Consider the following 12,041-nt stretch of genomic DNA (forward strand, 5'->3'; position numbering starts at 1 on the left):
AAGAGATCCTTCTAAAAATTACGCACTGCACCTTTAATTTATGTTACTATAATCAATAGCAGGTTACCATTGTTGGTCAATATGTAATTTTGATTTATCTTTGATGTAGTATTTGAAACTTTGCTGCCATACTTTGCATGTGGGCCAACATTGTTTTTGGCTCGTTATTGCCGAAAATCTTTTTTTCTTGGTTAAACACAGACTCAAAACTGGAACATAGGTGCATAAGCGCAGTGCTGTTAATGCCTCTGGCTCTGTTTAATGGCTTCGGCTGTGTGTCCCGCATTAAAGAGTTTTTGCGCATCTGTTACTTTCTTTGCCCTGGCTCGGAGGCACGGCGCAAGCTACCTGCCGTATCTCAGGAGACTGAGTGAATATTTATTCAGCATGGGTCCATTCCGACCTCCCATGTTTCCACCAGCAATAGGATGTCTAGTCTGGCAGTTGACGCGAAATTTGCGGAGGTACCACGGGGAGCTGCAAAGAGCTCTGAGCGCCGCTGTCTGACGCATAATAAATAGTTGCTCTGTGCCGGTTTGTCCCTGGAGAGGGGCACCTTATTTAGGATGTCACGCGGTGAGCAGAGGCAGAGATAACAGAGACAAAGCAGGGGGTCAGCTCAGATTACTGAAGAAACGGCCTCCGTTAAAGGGTGCCATTTGTTCCCAAATCGACCTGATGACCCCTCTAATTACCAGCCAATTATCTGAAATTTGGTGCAATTCGCTGGCGCTTTAAACAGGAAAATTGCCTTTCGTTCCCCCGCTCCTCACCTCGTCCACCTCTTTCCAACACGTGTACCTGTAGGACACCAGTTATTTATGTGAGCGAAAATCGGGCCTATGCTGCTAATGAAGTTACATGCTCTGGTGAATGTTAATTAAGTGAAGGAATAAGTTGCATCATTAAGCATTTAGGATGTAACGGAGTGTCGACCAGAGGCTGTCCTAGTTAGTTAGCTACTTAGTATATTTAAGGTTTAATCATGTGTAAATACAACCACATATATGTTATTAATTATGCATATTTATTTATTTTTAATAAAGGACTCGCAATATCTAGATAAGGCTGTGTTACTAGTTTCAGGAATTTAAAAAGACAATTTAAGACCCTTAATCTTAATACTGTATGTTAAGTTTATTAATATTATAAACAGTACAATCATTTATATATTCTTTGGTCAATTTTAAAGCATGCATCTTGCCCATTCAGTTAAAGCATTTTATTTACCATCTTTATAAGTGCATCTTCAGGTGCATGAAAATATAATTACAGATCGGTTAAATTATTTGAATAACTGACTCTTAGTTGTAATAGCTTGCTTCATAATTGTTTTATCCTTTCCTGCCAGTGACTACAAATATAGACAGATCAATAAGACTGTTCATTATTCTGTTTATTACACGGTGGCTTACCAAAAAAATAAATAAGTGGACATGAAATATGCTTTTGATTTTGAAACAAAGCAAAAATGATGAAGTGATGTGTAATGCTATCTGTATATTCCCTATTTATGAAACAAATCATACAAATATTAATATAACTGGCACCGTGCAGTCACAGCGAATAGTGCAGCAGGCCACCTATAGGAGAAGCAGGTCAGACCCCCTTTCCCAGAATTTTTCGAGCTAAGCCCATTGTTTATCAGGCATGTAGCATTGTACTATGACTGATTGTCGTCTGAGCAGGTTCTCAGCTCTGTTTCACAGGAGAACAGCCACATTGTTCTTCAATGCACTTGTTACCATTTACCCTACTGCCACATCTGTTTTCCGGCTTCCTTCCCACCGTAAAACACGATGACTTCCTCTTCAGAACTGTTTTTGTGCTCCACAAGGAAAATAGTAAATATGAAAATGGATTGATGGATTTATTGATTAGGGGTTTTTCTGTAAAAGAAATGCTTGTCTTGAGGAAATGTTTGAAGAACATTAAAAGAATTGCCTGTTCCATTGTGGATATAAATAGCCTAATGATTCATTTTAATGTATTCACCGGTGAAGTGTGCACTTCTGAAATGAGTGAACTTTTGAATGGAAAATCCTCTGCATTTGAGTTTATTTTTTGTTTGTTTAATAGCAATTTACACTATCAACAAGCAGCCATCAAGTATGCATTTATTACATTTTACATTGCTGCCTGAATATAATGCATTAAATAAATGCATTTTAATGAATACATGAATGCAGTAAAAGTATTCTGCCCTACAAAACAAAAAGGCAGTAACTGCATTTTTGGTAAAAAAAAAAAAAAAGAGTTATTATCATTTTCATGAAATTCAAGAAATCGTGACTAATTTTTTTTTTCTCAAATGTGTGTCGTTTTGGAGAAAAATGGTAGTCGTTTGCACAGGCTAAAGGATAACTTTCAAGTAATTTTTCTCATTTCTGCACTCTGTGTAGTTACTGCCTTTTTGCTTTGTAGAGCAGTATTTGTGCGACCTTTATTTGTTACTACTAGTTAGTCACTTTTTTATGTTTTCCGTTTTAAAATTTTTAAGTAAAGAGACAAAGCCTCCCTATGCAATTGGAATCACTGTTGAACAGTAAACAGAATTTGTGCTGTACAAACTATTTATTTTCTTCTAAGATTTGCTTTATTTTTATTCTGTGAGTTGTGAAGTTTTTGTAAAGGAGTGCTTACTAAAATTTCATTCTAGCTGTCCAGCACCATGTAATACAGTGACTTTTATTAGTATTTCTTTCAACTGTCTACCAGATATCTCCAGTGAAGCATTTATTACAAGGATCAAAACTCTTTGGTTCATATCCCTATCACCACAGTACTTCTCTAATGTGATGTGTTGTGTGTCTAAATGAGCAGACTAGCCGTGCAGGCGGTCATCAGTAATAGTTGATCACATTTACCTTAGTGAGATCTGACATTCAGAAAAGTTACCCAGGCTTATGGTTAAGTGGGTATGACCGTAAGTAGATTGACCCCTGCTGGAAAAAAAATCTGACATTTTATTAATGTGGCATTCACTTTTCACTAAAACAAGTGTACGGTTTAGAGATGTTATAGGCACTGCTTTGAGAGAAAAATGAGCACACCCAAAAACAAATGATTTTGATTTAGTTCCACATCTACTACTGAACCTTAATATCCTATTCATATCAAGTCTTGTATTCTAATAAAAGGCTGCAAAACTCACCGGAACTGTACTAGAGGAAGATGGGTGGATGTGGCAGAATCTTTGCTTACTAACCCAAAAGAGCTCATCCCTAAATCTGTTTATTTATGCACTGCAAGTGTGCAGTAGCATTCTTGATATGTCATTGCATAGCCACACGCTTACATTTATATTGAGTAATTTAGCAGACACTTTTATCCAAAATGACTTACAAATGAGTAAAACAATGGAAGCAATCACATCCACAAAAGGGCAGCAGTGCATAACTATTTATTAATATATATATATTAAAGAGTATAAAAGGAACGAATAGGTGCTAGCGGTGCAGGGTTAGATGTAAACAAAACAGAAGAGATGTGTCTTCAGTCAGTTTTTCAAGGTTGCTAATGACTCTGCTACTCTTGTGGTGATCATTCCAGCAGCAGGGAACGGTCCAGACGAATGCTTGAAGTATAACAGCTTCTCTATTGAGTCCTCAGTCAGGGCTTCTTCAGCTCTGGCCGGTCAATGAAGCAAAGCAGCATGATTAAGCAGCCCAGTGCTGCAGCTGTCTTATTCACTTGACCCACTCACCCGAGTCAACACACATGAAAAGACGAGTGCAGAAGCCAAGCATTATATAACATGATATATCACATGTACAGTAAAATAAGGTGCTACAGTGGATAAACACCAGTATCCCAGCTGTTGTTTTTTATTTGTATTTTGTCTATTGAAGTCAACATTACTCCATCAAAAAAAAACATTTTTTTACAAAATGACATGGTTGTTTACAGTTATTTATTTATTATTTTAACTTTTATCCTTTTTATCATTTTTATCCAAAGTGATTCGGGAGAGAGCATTCAACATTTTGTTTTAAGGGCAAGCAATAAAGATAGCAGGTTATACAGACATTCCGAAAAATATGTTCTGTTCAAGTCCAGTCACTTTAAGGGACACTAGCTAGCACTTTTAGCATAGCTTAGCATAATCCATTGAATCTGATTAGACCATTAGCATCACACTAAAAAATAACCAAAGAGTTTCAATATTTTTCCTAATTAAAACTTTACAGTTCTGTAGTTACATCGTGTACTAAGACTGAAGTAAAATTAAAAGTTAAGGCTGCAGGAGGCGCAATGATATTACGCAGCACCTGAAATTGAAAGTAAGCAAAGGCAGTGCGTAATATCACTACGCCTCCTGCAGCCATGTTACGCAGCAAAGTCCTTAATTACTACGCCAGTTTGAGAGTATAGTAGCCATATCTGCCTAGACAATCACAACTTTAATTTTCCGTCGGTCTTAGTACACGATATAACTACAAAAGAGTCAAGTTTTAAATAGGAAAAATATCGAAACTCTTTGGTTATTTTTTAGCGCAATGCTAATGGTCTAATCAGATTCAATGGATTATGCTAAGCTATGCTAAAAGTGGTACCGCCAGACCTGAAGATCAGCTGAATATATTCCAAAACGATAAAAATCAAATGTTTAACTCTAGGGGAGCTGGAAAATGAGCATATTTTCAAAAAAAGTGCAGTGTACCTTCAAACTTTAATAAGTTGATTAGTTACTTCAATGGTAAGAAAATTAACATTTAATTAACATTTAATCATTGCGCAGTAAGACATTAAGGTTGTTTACATGAGGGTGTCAACATTAAGTTATTTTTTCTTTTTCAATTTTTTTTTTCAATTTTGATGTTATCATATTTATGTATTAATCCACCGTATAAACATGCTTGTTTTCTTGGTAACACTTTACAATAAAGTTGTATTTGTTAACATTAGCAAATGCATTAGCTAACATGGACATAAAAGTAAAGAATATTGTTTTTCGACATTTAAAGCCACTAGGCCACATTTTGAATCAACTAATACTAAACAGTAAAATATTCGATTTTAACATATTAGTAAATGCTGAAATTAACACGAACAAAGGATAATAAATGAAGCATGGTTTATTGTTAGTTCATGCTAGCTCATTTTATTTTTCTGATTGAAATATTTCCAGCTGCACTGGCTTTCTACATCCTCAGTGTCACTTTAACATCCTGTTAGTCTTTCATCATACATTTTAGTCATCTTCCGAACAAGCATAAAGCCAGTCTCTTAATAACCTTGTGATACAGTAAGCCATACACTTTCGGTGGGAAAATTTTGAAACATTTAGATTTTTGTGTATTTTATATACTCCTGTGTATTTTATATACTCCAGTATATTGAGAAATCTAGTACACGAGGACATGAAAAGACACATGAGATAGAGAAAAGATGAACAATTAGTATATAAACCAGCAATGCTTAAATCATTTCAATTCTCTTATTTATTAGCTTATGCTTACTCTTACTGCTGTTTACCAGTTTCTTCTGCAGTAACGACCCCCTCAACCACTACCCCACTTCACCTCTTTTCCCCCCTCTTTCTCTCTCTCTCTCTTTGCTTACGTCCCCATGCGGCAGCAGGTCAGTGGCATGCTAACACTTTTGTCAGTGTGATTAATAGCATGCTGGATTGTCGTTAATTCACTGGCTAATGACTAGGACCGGGGCCAGTCCAGGAGTAATCGGGTGATGTATAGTTGGGGGGTGCTCTCTATGCCAGAGGTGAAAATCATTTCCCCCAACTCAGATCTCATCGCGAGCCAAACCATTGGGTTTTCCTGTTAATAAAAATAAATGCAATTCTTTTTCTCTTCATTCCCACTGGGTCAGTAAATGAAGCTGTATAATAAACCAGAGACAATGCTGTTGCTTGCTAGAATGAAAGGGAATTGGTTATGCTGTTCAGGTTAATAATGTTGTTACTTTGGTGCATAATGACGTAGGATGTAATCTCATAGACTGAAATAATCATGTACAATCAAAAAAGATGTTCAGTTGCTGTATGATGCTTAAAGCTTTACATAAAGATACCAGCTATTTGTTTGCTTATAAATATAAATGTAATGTGCACAGGAACGTCACGCCAAGATTTTTGAGTAACCATTGCTTTCTGTGCAAATAATCTTGCTTTGCTGTTTAAAAGAAAGGTGTTCACTGCACAGTCCCAGCTGAATTAAAGTTGCTTTGATTGCAAAGTGTCATATATTATTTTAATCATAAGTAATGTTATGATGGTCTTGTGTAATGTGCATTGTAAGGTGTAGGATGAGAAACAGCAGAAGTGTTTCTGGAGTGCACCGAGCATGTGCTATTTTGTCATTAACCAGACACGTCTGAGACCTTCTGGCACTTATTAGCAAACCTTAGACTTCCACATCCCAGTCTCTCTCTCTCTCTCTCTCTCTCTCTCTCTCTCTCTCTCTCCTTCCTCCCCCATGGGTGATGTTTGCAACTCAATTTGGCAAATGTAAGTTAGTATTGATTATTATTAATATTTATCATGTTTGTGAAAATGTCTTTTCCCTGGTGCTATTAATCTGACGTGTTAATAAATGTCTGCTCAAGGCCTTGCTCTGCTCTCCTGGGAGTGAGGCAGAGTAGAATGGCAATCAGGACACACACACACACACACACACACACACACACACACACACACACACACACACACACACACACACACACACACACACACACACACACACACACGCATGCACGCACACACACGCACACGCGGACACACAACACACACACAATAAGCATGACAATATTCCCACAGGCCCTAATATGAGTTTGGTAACTGACTAGGCTTTGTAAAACCAGGTGTGAGGATTTAGGTCTTAATTATGTGCATAAATTGAATGGTAAAGATGGTAAAAAGATAAAGAAAACTTTGTGCACATTATTTTTTGTTGTGGTTTTACTTCTTTAACACATTTGTCTGTCCAGTTAAAAGCACACAAATACTACAACTACCAATCATATGCAAAAAGCTCAAAATGATATTCAAATTTGATACAATATTGTTGACTATCATTTTTATGATCAGCATCTGACAATATTTTATGACAATTTGTGCATTTAAAATTTTTAAGAGTAGTCCTTGATACTGATCCAAACAGCATTCCATCAATGTACGTTATACAGTAACAGCTATGATATGAAACCTAGCTATTAAAGGTCACATAACACACAGTGTTTCTGTCTGTCTCATGTTAATCTTGAGTACCTAGAGTAACATTGCGTCCTTCATATATCTAAAGAGTATTTCGTTTTATCAGATTTATTAAAGACACATCAGCTTTACTGCTACTTTCACTGACAAAAAAAAACAGAGCCTCTGGAGGGGTACCGGGGGTGAAACAAGTCACACACAAAACATGATCCCATTATCTCTGGACAACTTATGATTACCAACCAGTTCATGTCGTTTACAATATATGCACTTAAAAACTTTTGATGCAGTTTTACTTGGGGCCTGCTACTCATGGTCCGGTTGGGACCGCCCCATTTGTTTATCCACTGCTACCCCGATAAACAAACTTTATCCATTGTTTCCATAATATTGGGTTCTTTGGGAAGCTGAACAAGCTTATATTTCCCTAAAAACACCCTTTTCTGGTGATGTTGATTTCATGTCAGGTCTTGGTTGGTGTGTGTGCTTATTAGGACTTCCACTGTACTTCCAGCACTGAAATTGCCCATAGAAGAAATAGATAGGTTAAAGGTATCAGTGTGACATCACTTCTTGTTGACGTTTGAAGTGTTGTCAAACAAAATTGAGCATAGCTAACTCCTCCCCCTCCCTTACGTGCTTTCTGAACGAGTCATGAACGTGCCCAACCCCCACTCCCAAATCGTTCTTGTCGTTTATTGGCTGGAACACGTTTGTTATGTTTGTGGTGGTAGGTTTGACCACTTTGTTTTTGTTGCAGTTTGTGGAGCCTGGGCTGTCTACAGAGACCGCGTTTTTTACAGTGTGTTTACAGGACAAGCAGCTAGCAGATAGTGAGGAGATGTTTACTGTATGAAACCAAAAATGTTTTATGGCCTAAAATGCATGAATTCGCTTAGAGCACCTTTAAGTATACATCTTTTATGTTTAAACAAAAAACTTGTTCGAACCCTGGTGAAATGCATTCGGCACAGAATTACTCTGTCACGCGTCCGACACTTTGCCTATGTTTAGCATGAGCAATTCAACTCTTTAACAAGGTTAATAAGCCAAATGTAAGAAATAGCTTTAAAACCCCCACCTTTGCCATGTAAGTGAATATATCTGTCTTTCAAAACGATGACACTGAATTTGCTTAGTAAAATAGTTTGAAAGAAAACTATGAATGCCACTATGATAGCCATTTTGCTTTATTTTAAGTCATTGGTGTGTTTCTGTGTTAATATATACTAACGCTTCTTTATGTGTGTTAACATGAAGGAACAGATTTGCAAATTGCAACAGATCTAGAGAACTCATATTTGTACACAGTAAGTGTGTGATTTATTGAGTTCAGTACTCACATATATATTTTCAGTGAAATGAAGCCGGTGAAGTGTGGCAATGTGCCCGGGAGCTCGGCGCAGATTATTGTGTATTGACTGTTCAAACGGCTGAGGTGGTTGAGGTCACTTTAGCACTCTCTTCAATGGACAGGCTGCACATATTGAATTTGTACTGGCCCGCAGAGTATATAAAGTATACATGCCAACACTATTTCTCTGTGTGTTGACTGTGAGCTCTGTGTGTCTTTGTTTTACATGAAGATAAACAATGCAACAGATCTTGATATATTGTATATATCAGCATTTATGTGCTGCACAAACATGAGGGATCTGCCCTTGTAATTCTCTTACTCGTGGCACTAACCTCTCTAGAGAGGCAATAGTGCTACTTTAAGAGTTATCTGGAAATGCTCCCCACTGTTTTTATGAGGGGAAACACTGCGTGTTTCTGGAAAGTAAATTTCGCCTAGCTGTAAAACTTCTTTATGTCTTCCAACAACTTCGTGCATCAGAAATCTGTGCGTATTTACGCATCTTTTCCTCCGTTGAACATGTGATGATGACACAATCATCAGAGCTTTCGTAACAGTGGAACAAGTCCTGATACAAAACATTTTTTAAGGTGAAAATATATTTTCTATCCAAAAAGCCAATGTTTTCTAGATAATCTTTACCTTTGACGTGACTTTACAGCTGCTTATGAGTGAACAGTGTTTGAATGTGAGTGAAAACAATTTGGAGTCATAAACTTGTGTTCTTGGCAGTACTGGCAGGGGTCCGGTCTGTTTGATTGGTATAATTGCAGCATAGTTAGTCAAGATTGCTTGTCATGTGTTTGGATAGCAAGCTACAATGGTGCTGCTACAAATAATAGTAACTCCACTTATGCATACTTGCCTAGGTGTCATCATAGGAACAAGACAATTGTGAAACCATTAAGGCATTAAACCGTTAAGGCATTACATGGTCTTGCGCCTCCATACCTGTCTGACCTTCTCTGCCCTTATTCTCCTGGCCGGTCCCTCAGATCATCTGAGCTTGGTCTTTTTTCCATTCCTCATTTTCGTCTGTCCACCGTAGGTGGTAGGTCCTTTAGTGTTAATGCTTCTGAATTCCCTATACCTTTCATTTCGTACAATACCAACTTTGTCTACCTTCAAGACCCAACTTAAAACGTATCTCTTCAATAATTATTATGGATAATGTTGTTAAATCTCTCCTAATGTGTTTGTATTGTTTATATGGTCCTATTGTGTAGGGGGAAGTGTTAATGTTCTGTATAATACTATGTGAAGCGGCCTTGAGCCAAGGAAAGGAGCTATTTAAATAAAACTTCTTCTTCTTCAAACCGTGCCTAAAAAAATGAGTCTGTGGCAGGTGAGATACTGTATCATTCGTGATAGCATCAATAATATGTATGATAGCCTGTATTATTCTTAATGTAATATTTCACGGTGTTTGTAGTCAACTAAAAAAGTGATTTGAGAAAAATATGAGGAACTTCACAAAGAGCTCTGCTCTGCCCTTACGGAGAACCTTATTTTGACAATTAAATTGTCTTCCTTTATCTTGTCTTGATTCTGGAAAAACATTCCAGCCCAAAAACAAAAAAAACTGAATCCTTTATTCAAACCCAACTTATTTATGAGAAGGTTATTAACACAGAACTAAGCCAATTTAAACCCTAACCCTAATGGTGCTTTTCCATTGCATAGTCCCAACGGTTTTGGTTGGGGAGCTTACTTTTGGGGGCTTTTCCACTTTGCGGTACGTAGTACCCAATACTTTTTTTTAGTACCACCTCGGTCGGGGTTCCAAGCGACCCGAGCTGATACCAAAACGTGACGCGAAAACACTGTAGATCACTGATTGGTCTAAGAGAATCGTCACTACCATCGCTATAATGTAAAAGATTAGCTTTACCTTCGTGCTAGCTTGCGCTGTCTTGAGCAAACATGTTGTCATCTGTGCTCTGCATAAGTTCCCAAATTCCCTTTTAGCGATGAAAAACATCCACATGTTGTGAATCAGTGACACCATACCAGTTTTTTCCTGACTTGCAGTTTGTGGCGGCACATTCGCAACGCGCACGTCTTCATGTATGCTTAAATGCAACTTAAATGAGGCTCAGCGGAGCGCATCGACTGACACCACGGGTGTTTGTACACAAACTGACACGTGAGACAGAGGTAGTGATAAACGATGTGTGCAAATATATTTGTGACGGACTGAGAAATAAATGAATGTATGGGGATGTATTCCAACAACACTCTCACATGTATGATGTCACAGCAGTAGGCAGCGCAAATATAGCAACACACCTATAATCCGTCCCACTTCGAAGTATTACTAAACTTGATGGAAAAGCTAACCAAGCCAAAGTGAGATGAGCTGACCTGACCCAAACCGTGGGGTAATATGCAATAGAAAAGCGCCATACTGTGACAGTAAGTACTGAATTAGACGAAGTACCTACTCATCGATGGTTAAAACAGTACGTACTTTATAGTATGAATATAGTATGAATTAATTCTGACGTACTACGGTACATTCACCATATTGACACATCATGTGACATATGTCGTTTTAACAACAAGTTAGTCGTTAACTGCAATGAAGTTGAACTAGTGCAATTTAACCACAAGGGACAGCTGTTTAATATATGTATTTGCATTTGAATAGAGCCGCGTTACCGATTTTGGACATTTTTGATTAAAACCACGCCTCTCATTCTTCTTCACTGGATAACTCCTCTCCCGTGGGCTTACATGATTGTAAAGAGTCCATCGAATGAACACTGCAGGACCTTGCCAGAAGTAATGGGTCATCCGGGTACTTTTCACATATTGTTTTTGAGTTTGGACATACTACTCACCTTGCCTACTGCTTTTTGCCTACTATATAGTATGGAAGTAGGCAGTTTCAGACGTAGCCTTTGACTTCATCGCCACAATATGACAGGTGGATGACATCAAATTACCACAAGAGTGATTCAAGGAATCAAACAAAGGAGCTTATGAACTGCATTCATGGTACTTTGATGTTATCTGCCTGTCGATTTGTCCCTGCCTAAACATGGAAGGAGACACTTGAGTTGAATAAGGTGTTTTATATAAGGAAACATCTTAACATTTTGAGAGGGGGTACACAAGGACTGGAACTGGAAAAAAATGATTTAGATATTCTTTACCAAAAGGGCATTTCTTTAAGACTAGCCTTTTAGGAAAAATTTTGCCAAAACTTTATCTAATACCATTTACCAATTTATATTTTGGAAATCATTAGCGTTACTAATGCATAAATAGTGAATAATGGCAAAGTATTCCTCAAGAGGAATGCCTCAATTCTTTATGGACCAATGACCTTTCATGACCCAAGTATGGATAAAGTGAAGTCTCTTTAATTTTTCGAGTATATCCTGTTTACCTTGTTTTCCACAAAACAATATTATGGAAGTTAAATGGGTTGCAAGTCAACTGCAATGTTCAATGTAAATGCTTTGATTAGGCTGAAATTATGCTCAAGAAAAATGATTTGTGTCT

At 37.5% G+C, this 12,041-nt stretch overlaps 1 protein-coding gene across 5 annotated transcripts in view; it reads left to right on the forward strand.

Annotated features, from left to right (window-relative positions):
* The window catches only part of prdm16 (PR domain containing 16), a 249,802-nt gene that overhangs the window by 60,859 nt on the left and 176,902 nt on the right, over positions 1-12,041 (forward strand). The window lies entirely within an intron of this gene.

Source organism: Paramisgurnus dabryanus, chromosome 11, assembly GCF_030506205.2.
Source record: "Paramisgurnus dabryanus chromosome 11, PD_genome_1.1, whole genome shotgun sequence".
NCBI classification, from domain to species: Eukaryota; Metazoa; Chordata; class Actinopteri; order Cypriniformes; family Cobitidae; genus Paramisgurnus; species Paramisgurnus dabryanus.